The sequence below is a fragment of the Schistocerca gregaria genome, chromosome X (assembly GCF_023897955.1).
Source record: "Schistocerca gregaria isolate iqSchGreg1 chromosome X, iqSchGreg1.2, whole genome shotgun sequence".
Lineage (NCBI taxonomy): Eukaryota > Metazoa > Arthropoda > Insecta > Orthoptera > Acrididae > Schistocerca > Schistocerca gregaria.
The window spans coordinates 756,417,510-756,442,095 of record NC_064931.1 but is presented as its reverse complement, the minus strand read 5'-3'; the positions used below and the strand labels follow the sequence as shown (position 1 = coordinate 756,442,095).

The following is a 24,586-nucleotide window of genomic DNA, read 5'->3' as shown; positions in this document are numbered from 1 at the left end:
CAGGATTCTAGAGCACGTCATTTATGAGATATCGTATTTTGAAAAGTACCCAACCAACACTTGAACAACACAAGTGCACACACTATGTATATGGAGCCCGTCTAGTAACGAGACAATTGACCATCACAGGTTGTGTTCAAAATGACCACCGGCAGCAGCAATACATGCTTCCTGTCTGGTATGGAACGACTGCTGCACACATGCTAGCATTTCAGCGGAGATGTCCGAACAGGCTGCAGCAATGCGGCACTGCATATCATCGGATGTAGTTGGTATGTCCTTGAAGACAGCGTCTTTCAGCTTTCCCCACAGAAAAAAGACTACAGGCGTCAAATCCGGGGAACTGCCCGGGCAAGGTACAGGTCTTCTGCGTCCAATCCAATGATTTGGAAATAGTTTGTGAAGACATGTTGTAGCACTTTGTGCACCATGGGCTGGACAGCCATCATCTCGTACCACAGGTTCCTCCTAGTATGCAGAGGAACGTCTTCTAGTATCCGTGGAAGATGGTCTGTTAGGAGGCTGCGATACTTGGGCGCGTTCAGTGTTCCGCCTATGGAAAACGGTCCCTATGAGCTGATGGTCCACTATCCCACACACGTTTATACTCCATGGACGCTGAAATTCCACCTGACGAAGCCAACGAAAACTCTCAACAGACCAATAGAGCATGTCTCGGCGGTTTACCTGGCCATGCTTGGTAAATGTGGCTTCATCACCAAACAACATACATGATACATCTGGAGGATCCTCTCTTAATGCCGATGTACAGAAGTTAACACGATTCTCATAATCATTTCCACGCAGCTCCCGAGAGATGAGATAGAGGTGCAACCTATGTATTTGGAGAATGCGTGGGACACTTGCCTGGCTGGAGCTAACGTGCGAATCAACTGCAACAGCAGCAATAAGGGTCATTTCCCTCTCTTCTGTCATCACTTGTTTCCTTCTGTACGTTGTCTAGGTGTTACACTATCGCTTTCACGTAACTGGTTGAAGAGGCTGATAAATAATTGTCGAGATGATTGACGTCTGTTGCGATATGTTGCCGCATACATCGTATAAGAGCGAACTGCATTCTTCCTATAATCTCCATACACCATCAGCATATCGGCTTTTTCTACATTGGTAAATCCCGTCGCCAACTCGCGACCCACTGCTTGGACTGTCACACGTTGACTGAAGCGCAATTCGCAGTGAACTCAAGGAACATACAAACACACTGTAAGCAAACATAATAACATCATACCTAGCACGTATGCAGGTTGAATGGCGCAAACAAGTGTCGGTGTGGAAACTTTTCAAAATACGATATATCGTAAACGCCTCGCACTACAATCCTGCAACAAACACCACTGGCATTCTAATTTACCCTTCTTTTAGTTTGTTAATGTCAATAGGCATCGATCCATTCAAAAAAGTGTGTGTTTGCACAAAAAATACACATTATAAGTATTATTACAGTTCGTTTATTGGCTAACAATACGAGCCACTGACTACCAGTTCATTCCGGGAAAATCGCAGATCAATAGCACTGTCCATTTCCGCAATATCTGCGGTGCAATTTTTAGGTGAGTTACCCTGTATATATTTTTCAGTTTTTTACCTTCTAAACTGCCTTATTATTTCACTGTAAAAGACGGCGTTCACTGCGTATTTGTGCCTCTGTCTAGATGAGTAACATCTTTTCCAATGTTGTTTACAAACATTGTAACTTCTTTAATGACGATAGTTAGTCTGATGATGGCCTTGTAAGCCGAAAACCAGTTAAAATGAAGAAATTAGTCCTATAGAACATACGCAGTATAGTGTTTTTAATTTATTATTATGTTGTTCTACCAAGAAGCGATGAAAGAATCAATTAACATAAAAAAACTCTCCACCGCTCTCCTTTTTGGCCTATTCCTGTTTTCTTGTCTTAGGTAGTTCCCCTGCGACCACGTATATCGCATAACCACATCGTCTAAGTGTTTTGTTTCACACTACTTCATCAACCACATGCGGAGCCAGATTCTCGTATACTCTCCTAAAATTGGTGCCATCGATTAGTACCAACTATCTTGCTTGCTGTTTTCATGTCCATGAAATTTCTGTAGGACAGTACGTTATCAGTAGGCCTAACAATCCGCTTAACAGGTAATTACCAAACTATGTTATGTTTATTGTACTCTAATGAATGTGATAGAACTGGAAGTGTGCTTCAATGCTGATCTTGTTAAAAAATGGTTCAAATGGCTCTGAGCACTATGGGACTTAACATCTCTGGTCATCAGCCCCCTAGAACTTAGAAGTACTTAAACCTAACTAACCTAAGGACAGCACACACATCCATGCCCGAGGCAGGATTCGAACCTGCGACCGTAGCGGTCACGCGGTTCCAGACTATAGCGCCTAGAACCGCACGGCCACACCGGCCGGCGCTGATCTTGTAGCTGTAGGTGCAGCTATGCTGCAAAGGGCACAGAAAAGCACTATATGGCGTGTCGCTATATTTTGCGAGATGCGGGGAGATCGTTTTGAGCATGTTTCCTGAAGATGAAGTACGCTTTGTGAAAGTAATACTGTCACAGACATAGTATTCGAAACAGTGGAAGTGGACGCTCTTACTGAACGTAGTATTTATGTTTAACATCTCTTCATTGATAAATTTTGTAATTATTTATGTATGTCCTATGAGAGGTAATTTTTTAACTTATTATAAATCTTCATGAATATTTCTGACATATCCGACCAAAAATTGTTATATTCAATCCAAATAAACGGCGGTCGTAAGGTGTGCCTCGTTTAAGAAACAGTGTATGCTACAGTCAGACCAGAATAAGAAAATAAAAAAATGCACCTGGGAGGGTATAATGCATGTTTGCATGAAGTAATCTTATTCGAGGAATTCGACTGGAACTGCTGGAAAAGGTACGCCTATATTTTGAAGCGTTTTGTTGAGGGAAGGCCAGTTACTGTTAATGTTAAAAGAAACATGGTCCTACAATTACGCATTGTTGACTTGTTATATTTGTATCTAACTAAGTTGTGTATCGGTGATCAGGTCCTACTAAGCAGATTAAATGTGGTACATGCGAATTTCCAAATACAAGTTCAGATGGTTGAAATGGCTCTAATCACTATGGGACTCAACATCTGAGGTCATCAGTCCCCTAGACTTAGAAACTACTTAAACCTAACTAACCTAAGGACATCACACACATCCATGCCCGAGGAAGGATTCGAACCTGCGACCGTAGCAGGCGTGTGGTTCCGGACTGAAGCGCCTAGAACCGCATAGGCAAGTCACTCTTTGTGTGTTAAGGAGGAGAATGATAACTCGTCGGAAAACGATGAGGACGCCTTTATAGATATCGGCTCTTCGTTGGAGAATGAAGATATTCGCCAGACGGATGTGGAAACGTAAGATATTAGTTACGCCAGTGCCACGTTTTGGACCTCTGGCTAAACGGATAACACAGTTAATACCTTTAATGTTGTTTTTAATTATGGGCACAATAAGTTTGATACTTATGCAGTTAATTTTCACAGGATTTTAGAAAGTACGATATTAAAGACGAATTGATGTTCTTTAAAAACATGTGTGATAAAGTTTTTGTTAATAAGGTAAAGGTGTATGCATATAGGATTAATTTACGTAGTGAACGTATTACTCAAGAGAATGCCGCTCCTCAAATTATATACGAAGATCAAGCAACTATTGAAAACCCCAGAATACCTATCAGTAATAAGTTTGGTAAATTTTCTGTTCAGGGGTTTGATTCTACGGGTGTACCTTAGCGTGAGCATAATGTAAGCTATGCTTTTAATGTGTATTCTACACCGAAGAAGGCTGCAGACGTTAAGTATGGATCTAATTGGAATGATTTGTAGAGACTACGTGAAGCTCAGAATAAGATATTTCAAGACAGCAGCCCATTCTACTGTGATGTTTGGTATTGGGTTTAGAATCCAAGAAGGATGATAAGGAAGTTACTGAAGTTATTTGTTATTTATGTTGCGCACACAGGTGCATATGACATTTCGTAATAAAAGGTCTCAGATGACATTTTAAGTAAACTGTTTTGTATTCCAGTAAATGTTTGCATTGGCAGTTTTTATCGAAATTGGAACCACCTACGTTACTTCCTGGATTCAGTTAAGAGAGCGTTCCTGCATCCTGACGACGAACGCACGCAAGAAGTTTCTAAAATACTGTGCAGCTAGATAGGTGTTGCAAGAGCAGTGGTATTATAAACCTAATTTTGAATAACTTTTGGAACCCTTTAGAGAGCCCTACAGATATTTTCTCCATATACCAAACGGCGTTAGAGGCCGTCATAAGAATTTTGACGTTAGAACTGGTCTGATAATCCATCTCTGGTATACGTGTTAACAGTTCAATAGTGGTAAAAAAGTACTTCTCGGACACACCCCGGAGGTATCCTAGAAATTGGCCTCTCTGGCAGAAAGGTCTCTTAATCAGGGAAGAAAATGTAGGCCCTCATTCGACCTGCAAAGAAATCTCGAACTCGAATATTCTAACGCAAAACTGTGGTACCTAAGAAATGAAGCTAAAAACGGTTGAATACGGGTACTTAGCATATACGTGATTATACTGCAGCCAAATTGTCACTCTTTGACGTCCATTCTCTACAAGGGACGAAATTTTGCTACGGACATTTTTGTTCTGTTAACATGCAAGGAATGGCGCTATGGCACTGGCGTGGGCGAATTTTGGTTCACCTTTATGTAATGTTAATTCGAGATTCGTAAGCAGTAGACATATGTGAAACAAATACATAATCCGGACCCTATACCATTTGTTCCTTGTAACTACTGAAAAACAGTAAAATAGTGTACACTGTTGAAAATATTTCTTCCACACCATGAACATACAATTGAGGTGACAGTTGAGAACCATGTGAGTCGCAGACGGTCTGACGTTTTTACATAAAACTGCGTTAGGAATGAGTCCGACCGTAATATATTTTGATGGAGGCCACACATATTTTGTTTAGATTTTTAATAGAGAAGATAACAATAGTGTACTAAACACCGTCTCTTTAAAATAGTGTCACCACTGTAGACTTGAAACTGTAGTAATGCATCTATAATACATTTTTCTGTCCGTATTCTGTAAGATGAGTTCCACTGATGTAAATGTTATTAATCAAACGTCCGATTTCATTCGTTGCACTAGATGAAATTTGAAATATCTGAACTTCTTCGTGAGGGTAAGTTCGATTCAAAACAAACATTAATTCAGAATTTTTATTACCGGAATAAGAATCCAAAAGGAAAAGGAACTTAATATCGCAAAACGAAACTAAAGGTTAAAGCAGGTAAAAATCGAAAGTTTTCTTTCGTATTTTGTCAGACTTCGATGAGTCTAGCTTGAGATTTTCTATATCAGGGTGTCTACATGGACAAGGAAAAATAATTCCCAGATTTTTCTCGAATTTCCCGGTTGAAAATACACTTTCCCCCGGGTGAAAATACACTTTTTCCGCGTTAAGTGACAGTATACTTTTTCTCGGCACTTGTCAATCCTTTTATGGTTTATTGTTTTATACACTGGCGTAGAATGTCCCGGTACTTTAGAAAATGAAACTCATGAGGAAAAACACGTTTTGGAAAGCTCTTTGATGTGCAGCAACATATACACTGCATATTTCCGTGTTACGAAGGTATAAATTCGAATTCCACCAAATACCGCATGTTACTTTCCGAAGCATTAAAATTGAGTTTGCGACGCGCTTTTGTAAGCCAGTCACAGCCCATGTCACCTGATCTCACCAGCTGTTGACAGCATTTGACACGTGATGTAGTTAGCCAATAGCAAGATCACTCTTAAGTAGCGCGAATACACAAATAAGAAAAATTAATGGCTTAAATTAATGTACAATTGTTGCTACAAGAAAAGCAAAGCTATCACATATAATATTGGTCTCTAAGATTAATAAGTTGCAAAAGAAGCTAAGCTTCCACATATATTGTTGATCTTTTTTGCACGTCATACATCACATAAATGAACCAGTAAAATTTTTTAATAATGACGTAAATGTCTGACCTTCTGGGCTCGAAATTCTTCCCCAAAGAGTTAATTTTTAAATGAGAGTCAAACGCTCTGTGATTTAAGAAATTCGTCGAACACTCTCACACATAGTTTATCGTACACAAAAGGAAATTTCCTTTGAAAGTAACGCTTTTCAAAGCAGTATTCGCAATATTTTTCCGTGACCTATTAGAAAGTTACATTTCAGCAGTTTCCAGAGAGTGCCAGATAACAGGCGTCACTGCACTTGCGCATCTACGATGATGCAGGAAGCCCGCATGTTTGTACGTGTGAAATATTAAAAGATCTTGCATTAAAACGAATCTAATGCAAAAAACTGTCACGTCACGCTCATTGGAGGCAATTTGTTGTAAAGTAGCATTGCACAGTCTTCCTAAAGCCTATGACACACTTTGCTGTTGGCAGACGCTTCTATGAGCACTGTATTTTGTTGTATGTGGCGCATTTTATTTGCGACTTTTTTTTTTCTCGTTCATGTTTTGTTACTGCAGTATTATTCTGCAGAAGCGGGATACAGTAAATTGTATTTGTTAGAGTATTGGTTCTTACCAGTCAAAATCACAAAAATATAACTGAAAACTAAAGCAATTAAAAATCCCGGAACTCATAAAGATTCCCGGGTTTTTCCCGGTTTTCTCCCGGATGAAAAAATCCCGGGTTTTTCTCGGATCTCCCGGTTGTCCCGGGTCGTAGACACCCTGTATATTCAACACTGACCTTTGAACGCATCGTCCGAAGTTCTCGATCGGTTCTTGAAGTCAGCCATATAATATCGGCAAAAATTAACCATTCAGTCTGATCACGAAAGTTATAGATTACGAATGTGTAAGTAGAGACATGGTCTAAATTTTTCCTCATTTCGCTGTAAGCTTCCTTTTAGATATTTGTTTTGTAGAATTTGACTTATGTATATTATGTACATAATATTCATGACAATAAGAGACTGTAATATTTACAGTTTGAACAAAGACATCCATTGGTTTAGTCTGCATCACTTTTTTCCGATACCTTTCCCGTTAGAGATTCTCTTAACTCTACGGCACCAAATTTATGCGACATCCGAAATGAAGAACTTCGAAATATTTTGCATCTATATCGTTAGCAATATCTGAAGTCCTATCATGGGGGGGGGGGGGGGGGGGGGGGGGGCGGCCGAGGTGGCCGAGCGGTTCTAGGCGCTACAGTCGCAGGTTCGAATCCTGCTTCGGTCATGGATGTTTGTGAAGTCCTTAGGTTAGTTAGGTTTAAGTATTTCTAAGTTCTAGGGGACTGATGACCTAAGAAGTTAAGTCCCATAGTGCTCAGAGTCATTTGAACCATTTGAATCTATCATGAGGGAAAATGTAGCCCACATTTTTTGCCTTAACAAAGTAGCCACGAAAGCTGCCGTTAATTCCGATCGACTCTTACAGCGTCCTACAGCTTCTTTTCTTAGATATATAAGTCACATTTAGAACAGCCAAAAAATAATTCTTTAAAGTTCTAGGGACTGATTCCCTTGCTTAAATGACAGCTACACGCCGATAAACAACGGTTGACACGAATTTTGCAGTTAACTGACGGTGTGTATTGGCAGTTAGGAGTGGCGTGTGGATTTTATGTAATGTTAACCAAATTGATTGAGTGAAGAAAAAAGAATTACAAAAAGTTTCTTCTTGTCATTTCAAACCTTTCGCATGTCAGTTTTAAAATATAAATAGACATACATTGCCAATGTGGTGACGTCAACATTGTACCTTTCTGTGTTATATTCGTATGAAGTGCCTCAGACTGAAGATGAATCTGCGTCTGCATCTGTAGTCCGCATGCCACGGAAAAGTACGTAGTGAGCTTGTTTTATTCTACCCTCATTTCGCGAATGCAAAGAGAGTGTTATGGTCTGTACGGCTCCCTGTAAGTTTCGATTTCATAGTGTTACTATCACCAGCATTACGCATTATACGAGGGCGAACTGAAAAGCAATGCCTCCGGCATGGATGTGTGTGATGTCCTTAGGTTAGTTAGGTTTAAGAAGTTCTAAGTTCTAGGGGACTGATGACCTCAGATGTTAAAAGTCCCATAGTACTCAGAGCCATTTGAGCCAGTTTTACATTGTACATCTTGATTCTTCATGTCTACATATTTGCAGCCCTCTGCTGATAGAGCGTTCCGAATGGTAGCGTGTAACATGGCAACGTAATTGTGTCGGTGCGTGAGAGACAGCGTGCTATAGTCGAGTTTCGAATTCGAAGAGTTCGTACAGGCATGGAGCATCCTCTCCTTGAGAGCATTACAATACCGGACCGCACACGAGCTCTGCGACATCTGTAACAATCCGTCGCCTTGGGTTCACTGTTATGGATCACCCTCCATACAGTTTTGCCCCATCCGATTTTCATGTGTTTCCAAAACATTATGAACATCTTCGAGGACTCCACTTTATAGTGATGAAGCGGTGCAAAAAGAGGTGTGGTCAAAACAGTTAAACATTCTACGATAACGGTATCAACAAATTGGTCTCTCTTTTGAAGAAATGTGTTTGCCGCCAGGGTGACTATGCTGAGAAAGAAATATGTAGACATCAAGAAGAAAGACGTAGAGTGTTAATAACGTCTGTTTTATTTAAAAAGCTTTAAAGATTTCTACTCCCTCGTTTATGTGGAAGGAAATACTATTTCTTGCCTAGTCTTGGAATACATACCCTCGAAATGTTAAAAGTAAGCCCTTCCGTCCAACTTTTTCCGTGAATCAGACGTGGAAAGGGTCTCAGACTGTTGAACAATGCTCAAGAATCAGCTGGATAAGAGTATAGTGACCTGCTTCGCCGCTAAGATACACTCTCTCAGGATTCTTCGGCTATACTCAGTCTGACACTTGCAGTCACCCGCAGAGATTTATGTGATCGTCCCACCTCCAATTGATCGGATGGAAATCACTAGATATTTGACGGACGTCACTAATTCCAACGATTACGCGAAGATAATATAAACAAACAACATGGTGTCTTTTTGTCTATTTACAAGCACTGTATTTACCTGTTCCAGCATCAAACTGACGTCCATCGGAAGTTTTTGGCGTTAACATTGGATACAATCCCCTATCGAGTTTTAGTTTCCACTCGTAGCTAGAGCGCTGCTGACGTAAGAGCAACAACAATCGACCACTTTATTGATATTCTTCTTTCTCTTCCGATAATGTGCTATTTTTGAACGAATTATTGGAATAATTATGTGGCTGTGACAGTCAACACGTTCGCTAGACATTACTTCTACAGATTTATTTTTTTCTCTTCTTCGTGCTATATGAAACAGCGTGTACACAATGTCGACGATATTATGGCTTATAAGAAAAGAATGAAAGAAAGTATTCTGTCTCACGCGTGTAATATCATTTTGCAAATAATCTATGAGTGAATAAACAACTAACTAACGAGTGGTCATAATGTTTTCAGCGCGGATAGGGGTACAGTATCATAGGTGTGTTCTTTGCGTGTTATACGAAACAATTTCTCGGTGCCTATTTCTTTAATCACATTGAATAGAAAAGAACATTTGAAACACACGTACCCGCAGAGAAATGTACTGGAATACAACATATATGCATGTACAAACTTATTTACGAGGTCGAATTTGAGGAACATTCAACTTAAACTTCTTGGAATTTTCGGAAGAGAGATGACGGGATTTCGTATGTAATCCGACAAAATCAGAAAATGTCTCATTTGCAACATATTGTTCCAAAAGAGCTGCAAAATAATCAAGAGACTTTATTTATTTTTTCTTTTGTATTTAATGCCCCTGACACTGATATTATGTGAAACGAAACACTAATTACGTTATTTTTAAGGATGTGAAAAGAAGTGATTTTCGTGTAGAAAGCAGCAGCAAACAAGCAAGGATCTCCGGAAAGCCGTTCCCTGCAGCCAAGAGACCAAGAGACGGACGCCTTCTGCTAGTTCCTCTTCATTGTCACAAAACGAGCACGAAGTAACATCGCGTTGCCGCCCACGCAAAGAGAAGAGACTGCGATGACGATGCCATTCTATGACTCGCAGAAGGAACCTGTGTTTTTTTCTTATTTGCGTCAGTGGTAGTATTGACCCTGTAATAGTATTTAAAACACTCATAATTGTTCTCTAAAACTGCTTGTAACGTAGCACTAAATAAACCTTGGTGGACACAACAATACTTTGACATTAAACTACTACTGTTTTACCGAGAATTTAACGGGTCCGTAATTACAAAGGCGATGTTTGGAACTCGAAAAAATTCTATAATAATATCATTCGCTAAAAGGACTGCCTGCCACATCCCTGCAAATCTTTCGGGTTAGGCAGCCCAATATCAAGATCATAGAGCTTAGACAAATTTAATAACTAGCAGGTGTAAAAGACGAAAAATCCTCGTCTCTAGTTACTTTTGCACATAGCATGAAGATCATTAAATAAGGAAGAGTTATAATCATTTGAATAAGCACTTCAAAGCTATTCGGTTGTTATACGATAATGCAATTTTTATTTAGTCTGGGCAGAAGAAGAAGGAAAAGAAGAAAGAAAATAAGAGTAGAAGGAACAGATTGAGGTTTTGGATCACGTTCTTCTAAAGGTAAGGAAGACAGAACGGTCGAAGTTATGTGCTGCGCGTTTTCGTGATTTCGCACTGACCCACACGATAGCGCCTCATCTGCCCTGACCCTGGTGATACCCTCGTTTCGCTACGGCGCCGGACTCAGGGAAAGGCTCTCTTCCATTATTCTTTCCTTGACGTCCAATTCCTCCTACAATCTCACATATATTCTGTAACAGCAAAGACATTCAACCTACGATCTCTTTACAAGCACTAAAAATGTCGGTTAATCGTTAAACACCGAATCAGGCACTCTTGTGGAAATAACTCTAAAAATCACGAAATACGATTTGCGTAAGTACCCATCTGATTAGTAAAAAGAAGTAATTTTATAACTTCTAGTGCCATACGTTTTGCTCCATTTCGAATCAGCCATAGTGATATTTTTTCTGTGCGTATTCGTTGAGGAATTATTAATAGAATCTGCAAGTATACGTAGGTATCTTTATTTTATATGAGTACGGAACACTTGCAAGCTTATGAAGTTTACGGCAGAAGACCACATTTTTAAGGTATTGCAATAAGTGAAAACGTGTAAATTCACTAAATTTTGATGCTTTTGCAAGGTGATTATTCAACTGTCATAATCTGTAATCGAGAGTACAGCTCTCGTACAGTAACCCATGTGCTGTAACACTCGATAAACTACAATTATAAAAATAATAATTATAAAAATACACAATTAGTACCCGCGATGATATTTCGATTACCAGACTCAACGCAGCAGACGCTACAGGAGCTGTGGCCTGAATCCGAATAAAAACTTAAAACTCATGAGGTAAGAGTAACCACCCTAACTTTTCTTTGCAGACGAATTACAGCCTGACACACTACTATTGCTAATGTTTCATATCAGTGATCCTGTATGTGCTTTCGTTTCAGCGGCAAATGTCGGGAATTTACTGCGCCACTACAAAACTTTATTTCTGTATGCACGACGTTTCGTTGCATTGAACAAACTAAGTTTCTGATTCCCCGAAGCACGGAGAATACCAGTGATAGCCCATTGACATTGTTAGCGTTTGACTTCCAGAACGACGCGCTTTGCTTCTCATAAAAACGTCGATGCATACAACGTATAGAGGCAAACTTTATTTCAGCAGTAATACAGTGTTCCGCACTAAGAAATAATTGCCTTCTGCGCAAATAAATACATTCTGCAGTCTTATTCCACGCACCTTATTTTCAACAATTGAGCGCATCGTCGCTACGCCTCAGACGCTTGTTCTTTCCGACGTCGTTCAATAAATGTCGCATTGTAGTTTAAACGACATTTGCGTTTTTACACACTGCCAGGTGCAGCACAAATACAAAAGAATCTCTACTGTAGCTTTTCCGACCTCCTTTTCGAAACGTCACTCGTACATATGGTCTGTTGTTCAGATTAAATTAAGCGACACTGGTGCAGACAGCAGTGCTGCTGTCTTTCACGTCTCGGGAGAAAGCGAGAAAATGATCTGGAGCGCACTTACCTGATGTTATTCGGCGTAAATCGGAGGTGCGGTCTGATTCACACGTTGCAGCGCTACACATTCACGCACCCTGACGATTGAACAAGCAAAAGGCTCCAGAATAAACAGAGGAACGGGTTTTGAGCGGCTGTACCCAAAGACCTTCAATTGCGAAGAAACTCTACTTCTTGCGCAACCAGTACTTGAGGTAGGCAGCCGCCGCGGCAGCGAGGATTTAATTTCTTTCCCCTTTCCAACGAGTTTATCAATCTTTGGGCTAACGTTAGACGCGATGCTCATTAGAAATGTGCTTTTCTGTGTCTTAAGTTAGAAGCGCAAAAGTTACAGTTCCAAGAAACAGCAGGTATAAGTTTTAAATGCAGTAACAGCGTGCGTACATCGTAAACAATTTCACACGATATCAGCTGCGACTCTGCTTGGCGTTAATACACGGTGAGAAGTCCAGCAGTAAACAAAATCTCTGTTATGTCAAAACTGGTATCTATTTCAGTTAATATACGACTAATGCGCCATAAATTAGATCCCCAAAACCGTAAATAGAGTACTTCTTAGCAGACAGACATATTTCCATTGCTGCAAATGTAATTTGTCAATTAACGACAGGTATCATACAATTATCTGTAATCTCGTTTTAACGCTCATGTTTTCCGTGTTGCTGGTGTACGTCTGAGAAACTCAGTGACATCTGCTACATTTCCGACTGTATTTTGTTTACTGGAATATGCATCTTGTATAACAGACACACGTTTCAGTTCACAAGCAATCTCTTAATATAGAAACAGCATGCTTCGCGATTAATCGTAATGAGAACAATAATTATGCCATTTATCCCATGGCTTTTCGAGTTCTCTACATTTCTTTTACAATCAATGTGCAGAAATACGGACGGAAGGCAAGTAAACGACATTTTTGTAAGAAATTGCTATCTGAAATTTCGTACCGTATTAAGAGACACGGAATGTTTATCGAAAACAATAGCAGCGTCTGCAGCAAATCAATGAAAGTGGACGTCAAGTGAATAGTGGCTCTAGCATACCTGGCAAAATTTATATATCCCTGCACATCACTAACTTATTTACAGGCAAGTTTAATCATATCAACTTAAGATACAGTACCAACTTCGTGTGTCAAAAGAGTCATCATCGTCCCAGTTCACAACAAAAGATAAAATCATCTGAACCTTAGATAAAACAATTCTTACTTCACACCATTCACGCTTCTGTAATACGGATGTCGGGACAACACAGAATCAAAATATACTTCAAATTTACGTACCCCTTTCAAAAAAACGCACGCAGTAATAAAACATAATTCATGAGTAGCTAAACTCGCAACATTAAAAGGAGAGACGCCGTGATCCAGTAGTTTTCAGATGTTTTACAGTAAACATAAATATTTTTTCAATGAAATACTAAAAATGTATCACTGAGAAAAGTTTCGAATCTTATATTCTTTCCAGGAATAGAAAAAGAGCCAGAAAAAAAATATTCTTACCTGCGAAACTGAAAGTAAAAATTCAAGTTCATGCAGTAACCTTCCAAGAAGTAGAAATTACGACAAACAACAAATTGCTATGGCGGTCAAGTATTCCATTATCATCTTTTGGTTATTACAGACACAGGTTTTATCTTCTGACTATGTGTACTTATGTTATAAATATTATGGTCTAGATAGCTTTGTAGTTTAAAGGCATTATTACTTATTTTTCTTGGGTATCCTTTGAGTCTGAAATGTAAAGTTAGCAATCAGTACGTACTATCAATTTCGAGATATGGTAGTGAGATGCAGACTTTCAATAAAGAAACTTTTCAAAATCTGCGTTCGTTCAGCGAGCGACAAGAATTAGTAGGAGTAAGAAAAGGAATCCTGTAAACAGATCAGGGAATAGACTGAGCGGGAGATGTACTTCCTCTATCAACCCTATGTGGCACAAATCCTAGACTCAAGAGAAGTATCCAAATTTTAGTCGATCGAGGGTTTTGTAAGCTACTTCCTTTGTTGATGGGCTACGTTCTGTGAGGATTCTTCTAACGAACTTCAGTCTGGCAACTGCCTTACCTGCGACTTGTTTTAAGTAGACGCTCCACTTCGAATCGCTGTAATTGTGTAATTATACAATAGCGGATCTTTCTGCATATTTATGCGCAGTACGTTACATTTGTTTATGGTGAGGGTTAACTACCACTCCCTGCACCACGTGTCGATCCTCTGCAGATCTTCCTGCTTTTCGCTACAATTTTCTAGCGTTGAGACTTGTTTGTATACAACAGAATTATCCGCGACAAGTCTCATGCAACTTCCGACGTTATACACTAGCTCATCGATATATTTTTTGAAAATTAATAGTCCTATTAGACTCCACTGGAGTGCTCACAGAGATATCTTTACCTTTAAGGGTATCTCTCCGTTAAGAATGACACGCTGTGTCCTGTTTCCTAAAAACTCTTCAATCCACTCACACGGCTCGCCTGATGTTCCACACGTTCGTAATTTTCTCATTAACCGGCAGAGCGAAACTGTGTAGAACGACTTCCAGGAGTCAAGAAACACGGCACCTGCTTAAACGCCAATATCTACTACTTCCTTATTGGCTATTCTGGAGGAAGAGAGCGCGCTACTTTTCACACAGTCGTTTTCAGAAGTCGTGTTGATTCCTACAGAGAAGATTTTTCGGTCTCCAGAAGTGTCATAATGCGTGAACATCAAACATATCCCAAAATTCTGTATTTGTCGTCAGACAGAATCTTTAACTCTGCAGAGGAGTGTGCAGTGTTTCGGAATTCCTGACAGGTCAAAACTATGTGCTCCTCTCTTTGAACACTCTTGATGCTGCTCAAGTGTGTGGGATCCCCATCAGGTCGGATTAAAGGAAGACACTGAAGAAATTCAGAGGCGGGCTGCTAGATCTGTTAGCGGTAGATTCGATCAACACGCGAATATCAGTGACGTGCTTCGTGAACCCCAAAGGGAATCCCCGGAAGGTAGACGAAGTTTTTCGCGGAGCACTGCTCACAAAATAGCGCCAAAGACAACGGCGCTCAGATTGTACTGTGTTCCTTGACTTCAGGAAGGCATATGACGCCAAAAAAAGGAAAATGAGCTTACCGTGTATCGGACCAGCTTTGAGTCTGGATACAGGACTTCTTTGCAGCTGGATCTCAATACGTCGCTCTTAACGGAACGATATCGACAGATGTAGTTTCCTGTGTACCCCAAGCAAGAGTGATACAACCGTTACTGTTTATACAAAAGATCTAGCAGAAAGCGTCGGAAGCTCTTTAAGACTGTTCGCAGATGATGCGGTTGCAAGAAAGTAGCAACGCCAGAAAACACCATCGAGTTGCGGAAATGACCTACTGAAGACTGATGAATGGTGCAGTCTCCGGCAGTTCACCCTTGAATGGTGCAGTCTCCGGCAGTTGACCCTGGGCGTAAATAAATGTAACATAATGCGCATACATAGGAAAAGGAATCCTGCACTGTGCAACTACATTACTGATTACAAATTTCTAGAAACACTATATACCGTAAGATGTCTAGAAGTAAATATCCAGAGCGGTCTTAAGAGGAATTACTACATACACAACTGGCCATTAAAATTGCTACACCAAAAAGAAATGCAGATGATTAACGGGTATTCATTGGAAAAATATATTATACTAGAACTGACATGTGATTACATTTTCACGCAATTTGGGTGCATAGATCCTGAGAAATCAGTATCCAGAACAACCACCTAACGCAGTAATAACGGCCTTGATTCGCCTCGGCATTGCGTCAAACAGAGCTTGGATGGCGTGTACAGGTACAGCTGCCCATGCAGCTTCAACACGATACCACACTTCATCAAGAGTAGTGACTGGCCTAATGTAACGAGCCAGTTGCTCGGCCACCACTGACCAGACGTTTTCAATTGGTGAGAGATCTGCAGAATGTGCTGGTCAGGGCAGTAGTCGAACATTTTCTTTATCCAGAAAGGCCCGTACAGGACCTGCAACATGCGGTCGTGCAATATCCTGCTAAAATGTAGGGTTTCGCAGGGATCGAATGAAGGGTAGTGCTGCAGGTCGTAACACATCTGAAATGTAACGTCCACTGTTCAAAGTACCGTCAATGCGAACATGAGGTGACCGAGACGTGTAACCAATGGCACCCCATACCATCACGCCGGGTGATACGCCAGTATGGCGATGACGAATACACGCTTCCAATGTGTATTCACCGCGATGTCGCCAAACACGGATGCTGTAAACAGAACCTGGATTCATCCGAAAAAATGACGTTTTGCCATTCGTGCACCCAGCTTCGTCGTTGAGTACACCACCGCACCACGCTGTCTGTGATGCAGCGTCAAGGGTAACCGCAGTCATGGTCTCCGAGCTGATAGTCCATGCTGCTGCAAACTTCGTCGAACTGTTCGTGCAAAACGTTGTGGACTTGCAAACGTCCCCATCTGTTGCCTCAGGGATCGATACGTGGCTGCACGATCCGTTACAGCCATGTGGGTAAGATGCCTGTCATCTCGACTGCTAGTGATACGTAGTCGTTGGGATTCTGCACGGCGTTCCGTATTACCCTCCTGAACCCACCGACTCCATATTCTCCTAACAGTCATTGGATCTCGACCAATGCGAGTAGCAATGTCGCGATACGATAAACTGCAATCGCAATATGCTACAATCCGACCTTTATCAAAGTCGGAAACGTGATAGTACCCATTTCTCCTCCTTACACGGGGCATCACAACAACGTTTCACCAGGCAACGCCGGTCAATTGCTGTTTGTGTATAAGAAGTGGGTTGGAAACTTTCCTCATGTCAGCACGTTGTAGGTGTCGCCACCGGCGCCAACCTTGTGTGAATGGTCTGAAAAGCTAATCATTTGCATATCACAGCATCTTCTTCCTGTCACTTAAATTTCGCGTCTGTAGCACGTCATCTTCGTGGTGTAGCAATTTTAATGACCAGTAGTGTAAAACTAATAATAGGAAAAGCAGACGCCAGATTGAGATTCATGGGAAGAATGTTAAGGAAATGTAGCTCATCCACAAAATAACTGGCTTACAGCCGCTTGGTCGACCGATTCTTGTGTATCGCTCATCAGTCTGGGACATTTACCAGGTAGGACTGATAGGAGGTGTTCAAAAAGTCTCTCCGCAGTGGCGTATGATTGTTAGCCGCTCGTGCCGTATGCCGCAGTGAATATACTGAAATGAAACTCAGTGAAATACAAATTACTAATTTATTGAATATTCATTTTTACTTACAAATTTTTCCATTACATGTTGAAAGTGTCCCCAATGTTGTTGAATACACAATACAAATGTCAGACATAGAACACAATAAAAGGGCCAGAATATAATTGTTTCATGTGAAGTATGTCAGCACTTAAGTAAGAGATAGGGATTCAGTGCAGAGGTATGTAGTTTCATTCTCACAAAGGAAAGCCCAGTGTACCACTTCAGCCTCCAGGGAGATGTTACACAAGAGGCCAAGTATCTTGGGAGATACCTAACGACACGCAGAATTCTCTGCTATGATCCACTAGGATACACGTGACGTCAGTGTTGTTTGAAATCGGGCGCTCTGGCGTCTTAGCGTTTCTGACTCCAAGTAATATGCTATACATACCATGCAAAACTGGCACTTTTGAGAACACAAAGTACACTACTGGCCATTAAAATTGCTACACCAAAAAGAAATGCAGATGATAAACGGGTATTATTGGACAAATATATTATACGAGAACTGACATCTGATTACATTTTCACGCAATTTGGGTGCAAAGATCCTGAGAAATCAGTATCTAGAACAACCACCTCTGGCCGTAATAACGGCATTGATACGCCTGGGCATTGAGTCAAACAGAGCTTGGATGGCGTGTACAGGTACAGCTCCCCATGTTGCCCGCATCTCGTGGTCGTGCGGTAGCGTTCCCGCTTCCCACGCCCGGGTTCCCGGGTTCGATTCCTGGCGGGGTCAGGGATTTTCTCTGCCTCGTGATGGCTGGGTGTTGTGTCCTGTCCTTACGTTAGTTAGGTTTAAGTAGTTCTAGGGGACTGATGACCATAGATGTTAAGTCCCACAGTGCTCAGAGCCATTTTTTTAACTCCCCATGCAGCTTCAACACGATACCACAATTCATCAAGAGTAGTGACTGGCGTATTGTGACGAGCCATTTGCTCGGCCACCATTGACCAGACGTTTTCAATTTGTGAGAGACCTGGAGAATGTGCTGGCCAGGGCAGCAGTAGAACATTTTCTGTATCCAGAAAGGCCCGTACAGGACCTGCAACATGCGGTCGTGCATTATGCTGCTAAAATGTAGGGTTTCGTAGGGGTGGAATGAAGGCTAGAACCACGGATCGAAACACATCTGAAATGTAACGTCCACTGTTCAGAGTGCCGTCAATGCGAATAAGAGGTGACCGAGACGTGTAACCTATAGCACCCCATACCATCACGCCGGGTGATACGCCAGTATGGCGAAGACGAATACACACTTCCAATGTGCGTTCACCGCGATGTCGCCAAACACGGATGCGACCATCATGATGCTGTAAACGGAATCTGGATTCATCCGAAGAAATGACGTTTTGCCATTCGTGCACCCAGGTTCGTCGTTGAGTACACCATCGCAGGCGCTCCTGTCTGTGATGCAGTGTCAAGGGTAACCGCAGTCATGGTCTCCAAGCTGATAGTCCATGCTGCTGTAAACGTCGTCGAAATGTTCGTGCACATGGTTGTTGTCTTGCATACGTCCCCATCTGTTGACTCAGGGATCGAGACGTGGCTGCACGATCCGTTACAACCATGCGGATAAGATGCCTGTCATCTCGACTGCTAGTGATACGGGGCCGTTGGGATCGAGCACGGCGTTCCGTATTGCCCTCCTGAACCCACCGACTCCATATTCTCCTAACAGTCATTGTATCTAGACCAACGCGAGCAGTAATGTCGCGATACGATAAACCGAATTCACGATAGGCTACAATCCGACCTTTATCAAAGTCGGAAACGTGATGGTACGCATTTCTCCTCCTTACACGAGGCGTCACAACAACGTTTCACGAGGCAACGCCGGTCAACTGCTGTTTGTGTATGAGAAATCGGTTGGAAACTTTCCTCATGTCAGCACGTTGTAGGTGTCGCCACCGGCGCCAACCTTGTGTGAATGCTCTGAAAAGCTAATCATTTGCATATCACAGCATCTTCTTCCTGTCGGTTGAATTTCGCGTCTGTAGCACGTCATCTTCGTGATGTAGCAATTTTAATGGCCAGTAGTGTATTTTGAAATTATGAACAGGAAGATAACTATTATAACAATTTTGATTGTTCAGTGAACACACGAGAAGCAGGTTACTTGCCTATCTGCAATACCGTATTCTTCTAAAATGCGAGAAGTAGAGATCCTAATGCACGAACTACATAGCTTGGAAAACTAATATGAACACCATGGTAAAACAGTATCGTTTCGGGGAATTATATTCTTGCTTATCTGTTGCGCACTGACGTTGCCTTTTGTTTTTTACTTATGCTGCAACAATACTGGAAGTGTTATAATTGAAGTATTGTGCTGAACCTGAGTTCTGCTCTTAAATACTTCTAACGGAGGAATATTATCGACCCTCATTTAGATGATTCATCAGCGAGAACAGTCATAAGCCTTCTAAACGTATCTGTTGCTTTCGTTTCTTGACAATCACAGAGTTCACGGAGAAAGAAATTAAACTTCCTAATCGAGACACGACAGAGAAGAAAGTAGATTGTTATGTCTAATAAGAAGACGACTTCCACAACTAAAATGGCTCTGAGCTCTATGGCACTTAACATCTGTGGTCATCAGTCCCCTAGAACGTAGAACTACTTTTACCTAACTAAACTAAGGACATCACAAACATCAATGCCCGAGGCTGGATTCCAACCTGCAGCCGTAGCAGTCGCGCGGTTCCGGACTGAAGCGCCTAGAACCGCTCGGCACACTGTCCGGCGACTGCCACAACTGCTGGACTTAATACACGCCCAGCAAACTCATTAAAAATGAAAGTCATGTGACGGAAAATGGTAAAACACAGCTGCTCATGTAACCTTGGCGAATGCAAAGAAGAGGCAGTTCGCATAGTGCTACAAAGAACACACAACCAGACTTACTGATTATTATGAAATTTTTAGTGTATTCTGACAAGTCTATTTTTCACTGTTCTTCACCGTTGGGGAGCGCCAGGGAAGGGCAGAGCCCAGACTGATTTATTTCATTTGTGAAGTATGGTGGATGTTTGATATCTAATCCAAGCTTCCACGGCGCCTGTGGTCACACAAGGAGAGTGAACTAGTAACGTCTACGAAACCATTTTAGGTGACAACATTTACTAAATTACATGGGGTTTGTTCCTGGTAAGGATCTATGTTCTCCAAGATGATAATACATATAGCCTCTCTGCTGTAAATGACCAATGTCGTTTCGAGCAAACTGAGACTGAATTCACAGTTTCCAAAATCGTAATATTTCAATACCGTCGAGCCATTATGGTCTGTACTGAAAAAAATCGTTTAGAATTTGTTATCTTGTTGGACAGAGATGTGCCGGTGGTTTAAAACAGTCCAATAAGGCTGGTTTAAAACTAAAGTCTAATTTCAAACCAGTTAACAACAACTTTAAGTAGTGCAGCTGGATGGACTGTGTAAAGTATAACATCATGCAAGAAAGATTATTTCTGTAGTTTATATTCTACATTTCAAGCTCAGTATTGACATTTATAATTTATAAAGTACTTAGTTTAATTCCGAAACTGTTATTTATATGAATCGTCTCCTTTATTCCAGTCAACAGTTTTACTCTTGATGAAGAAGATATCACTGCTCAAATAAAAGATAATAGTGCTTCCTCAGAGACTGATCGGAAAAATCATTTGATCTTTCAAACAAACATACAGAGTTATTGAGCCTGTTTACGGTATACGTACAGCCATTAGATGAAGTCCTGATCCGACAAAAGAAAGGTATTTTATGTTGGATCTTGTATATTTGGTCGATTACAATTTCAACTGCGTTTCCATTGCAGTGCCGCCAATTTTCCTGTCCTCAGTCTGTTTCGTACTTCCTCTTAAATCACACCATGGGCGGTCCAGTTGCATTCTGTTGCCAGTGATGATGGCGATGCTTCTATAGTCTTGGTGCCAAAGTTTACAGTAGCTGCTTAGTGCACAGTCCTTTCCAGCAGCTCCAAGGAGGTACGTAACTAACAGCAATCCACAGATAATTTTATGAAGAAAATCAACATCAATGCGAAATTCCACTACATTAGTCACAATAATTCCGGAAACAAGTTGAACTTGGCGTTGGATGTAGCCCATAGCTCGGATTTCATCACTTACACAACTACTGTATTTTACCATGGGGCAAGATGGTGCGCTCCAGCACGGATCCTTTTGCTCGTAAATTCCTTCAGCCGTTATAGCCTAATGGTCTTCTAAGAAAAATAATTTACTTGTCTTTAGCGCTGACTCCATGTGTAAAGTCCAAGTCCGATAAAAATGGCATTATCTGCCTCTAATTTCGGTATAGCGCCAGACACAGGCTTTAGTAACCGGAAAGCCCCCTTCAGTTTCTGTTACATGGTTGCAATGTGGTATCACAGTACATATTCTATATTCTGACAAACAATTATTTCTAACAGTATATCTTCCCTTGCCCTTTAAAAGTTTAAAAGAACTAAAAAAGAACCTACCAAAACATATTCCTACAGCAGCTCATCGCTTCCTAAATGGAAGTTTGAAATTGCACCTAAAGTTAATGAGCATTGAAGTTAATGAGCTGCAGTACGTTAGTTTTCCCATTAAAACTGAAAACGCACGGAAAAGGAAATATTACTTACAAAATTATGCGAGGCTGGTGCTGCCAGTCACCTAGACCGAGTTAAAAATACTTTTCTGCAAATAGGCTACGCTATTATTATCCATAGTTGTAGGGCACAGTAACTAAATGGACAACGTTCCGTTGGTGGCCTTTGTAGCTGAACGGTCAACGTTTAGACTTCCCATGGAGAAAGGTATGAAGTTCAACTACATGTTATCTTTATGGTACAGAATCTGTACTGTATCTCTCTTTTCTCTTCGCATCCAATACTGCATTGGGAACAGCGCTACTCTGCAGGGATTTAATTATTTTACTGGCTACACGGTTAAGATCATGAAGTACTACAGCCATAACGCCTGTTATCAGTAAGTCTATGCTGTGTCTGCATAACCTGTGCTAGCGAAGTGCAGATATAGTTGATCTAAAACGTTCCTACTGTCAGCATATTTATGTTACATCAGGGAAGAAATTTTCATTGCCGGTCGCCTCGGTAACGTCGGCAATATTTACGATATTTGACAGATTTCTTTCCCTCTCGAGAACGAGTACTTCAGTAAAATACAGGACTGAGCGTGTCTTATTGTGAGATTAACCACACAGTAGCTCGCAATACTCGTCCGACGGTCAACAGTTTTTTCAAGCGGATGTGATTTCTTGATTTTTCCTTTTGAATCCAGGGTCCAGAACGCCTTCTCCTACTAAATGCAACATAGTGGCTCATAATGAGTGCGCACTGTCTGGAAGACATCTCGGCAGTTTTTGCATTCTAACAGTGAAAGCGGTACACCCGTTGCATTCACTATCCTGGCATTGCAATCAATGATGGTTCTACTTTTCGACTGTCTTTGTTTCTTTCTTGTCGTACGCTGGTACATTAATTGAGATGCTAATGCAGTTGCGACGCCAAGGCATTATAACGCAGATGGTTAAAATGGCTCTGAGCACTATGGGACTTAAAATCTGAGGTCATCAGTACCCTAGACTTAGAGCTACTTAAACCTGACTAACCTAAGGACATCACACACATCCATGCCCGAGGCACGATTCGAACCTGCGACGTATCACCAGCGCGGTTCCGGACTGAAGCTCCTAGAACCGCATTGTAATGCATTTTGGTCGAAATTTACACCTGAGTTCCATCCGCAGTTCGTGTTTCATACAGATTCCATAAACTGCCACGAGACCGCATCGTTATCGAAGCCTTGATAGCTATGGAGGCGACAGATGATGCGACGAATTTGTATAAATCAGCTATAATCAAATCAGATCGTCAGTTGATTAAATGTTCTACTACCAGGCCCGTCTTAGCTCATGTATTGTACGAGGGACGTTCAATAAATAATGCAACGCCTGAATGAAATTTTTCACTCTGCAGGGAAGTGTGCGCTGATATGACACTTCCTGGCCGATTAAAACTGTGTGCCGGATCGAGACTCATACTCAGGACCTTTGCCTTTCGCGGGCAAGTGCTCTACCATCTGAGCTACCCAACCACGACCAGCGACCTGCACTCACAGCTTTACTTCCGCCAGTACCTCGTCTCCTGCGTTCCAAACTTCACAGAAGCTCTCCTGCGAAACTTGCAGAACTAGCACTCCTGGAAGAAAGGATGAGACTCTGGAAACATCCCCAAGGTTGTGGCAAAGCCATGTCTCTGCAGTATCCTTTCTTCCACACAGCGGTGACTCCTGCAACGTGTGCAACGTGCGGACTTTCATTCGACGTGTTCGACGGGTCGTAATCAACCATGTCGCTCCACAACTGGACGCCTACGTTGGTAGTGCTGACACACTCATCCACCAGTTGGGGTTCTCGAAGGTATGAGCCCCCTGGGTTCCTCCCCGCCTAACAGAAAACCGTAAAGAGTAACGACGGACCATCTTTGCGGAATTGCTTGAGCGTTACGAGGCTCATCGTGAAAATTTTTCGTCGAACATCGTCACAGGCGATGAAACTTGGGTTCTTCACTTCGAAGAGGAAACAAAACAACAACCCATGGAGTGGCGCGATATCACTTCTCCTTTGAAGGAAATTTCAGAGCCGCACCTTCAGCCGGTGAAGGTATGGCGACGGTCTTCTGGGACTATGGAGGAGTTATTCTATTTGATGTCCTCCCCCATGGTGCAACGATCAACTCTAAAGTGTATTGTGCTACCCTAACGACACTGAAGAAACGACTTACCGTGTTCGTCGTCACAAAAATACAAACGAACTTCTCCTTCTCCATGACAACGCAAGGCCTTACACAAGTCTGCACACACGACAGGAGCTCACGAAATTTCATTGGACCGTTCTTCCTCGTCCACCATGCAGTCCGGATCTCGCGCCTTCAGACTTCCATATGTTTGTCCCAATGAAGGATGCACTCCGCGGGAAGCAGTAGGGGGACGATGAGGAGTTATTGATGCAGCAAAAAGTTGGCTCCGACTTCGACCAGTAGGTTGGTACCACGCAGGCCCTCCCAGTAAGGTGACGTAAGGCCCTCTCATTGAGCGGAGATTATATTGAAAAACAGAGTGGGGAATAGTATGATGTACTGCAATTCTGATTAAAAACCAGCCTCATTTCAGAAGAAAATGTGTTACATTACTTACTGAA

The 24,586-nt window shown here is 41.6% G+C and overlaps 1 protein-coding gene across 2 annotated transcripts in view; it reads right to left on the bottom strand.

Moving 5' to 3' along the window:
* LOC126298724 (uncharacterized) overlaps positions 1 to 12,321 on the bottom strand; it is a 347,448-nt gene extending 335,127 nt beyond the window's left edge. Inside the window, exon 1 of one of the 2 annotated variants that reach the window (XM_049990153.1) lies at positions 12,135 to 12,321. The gene's annotated coding sequence lies outside the window, so the exon portion shown is untranslated. The remainder of the gene's footprint in view (positions 1 to 12,134) is intronic. The other variant, XM_049990154.1, reaches the window with a different exon arrangement.
* Positions 12,322 to 24,586: the final 12,265 nt, after the last annotated feature.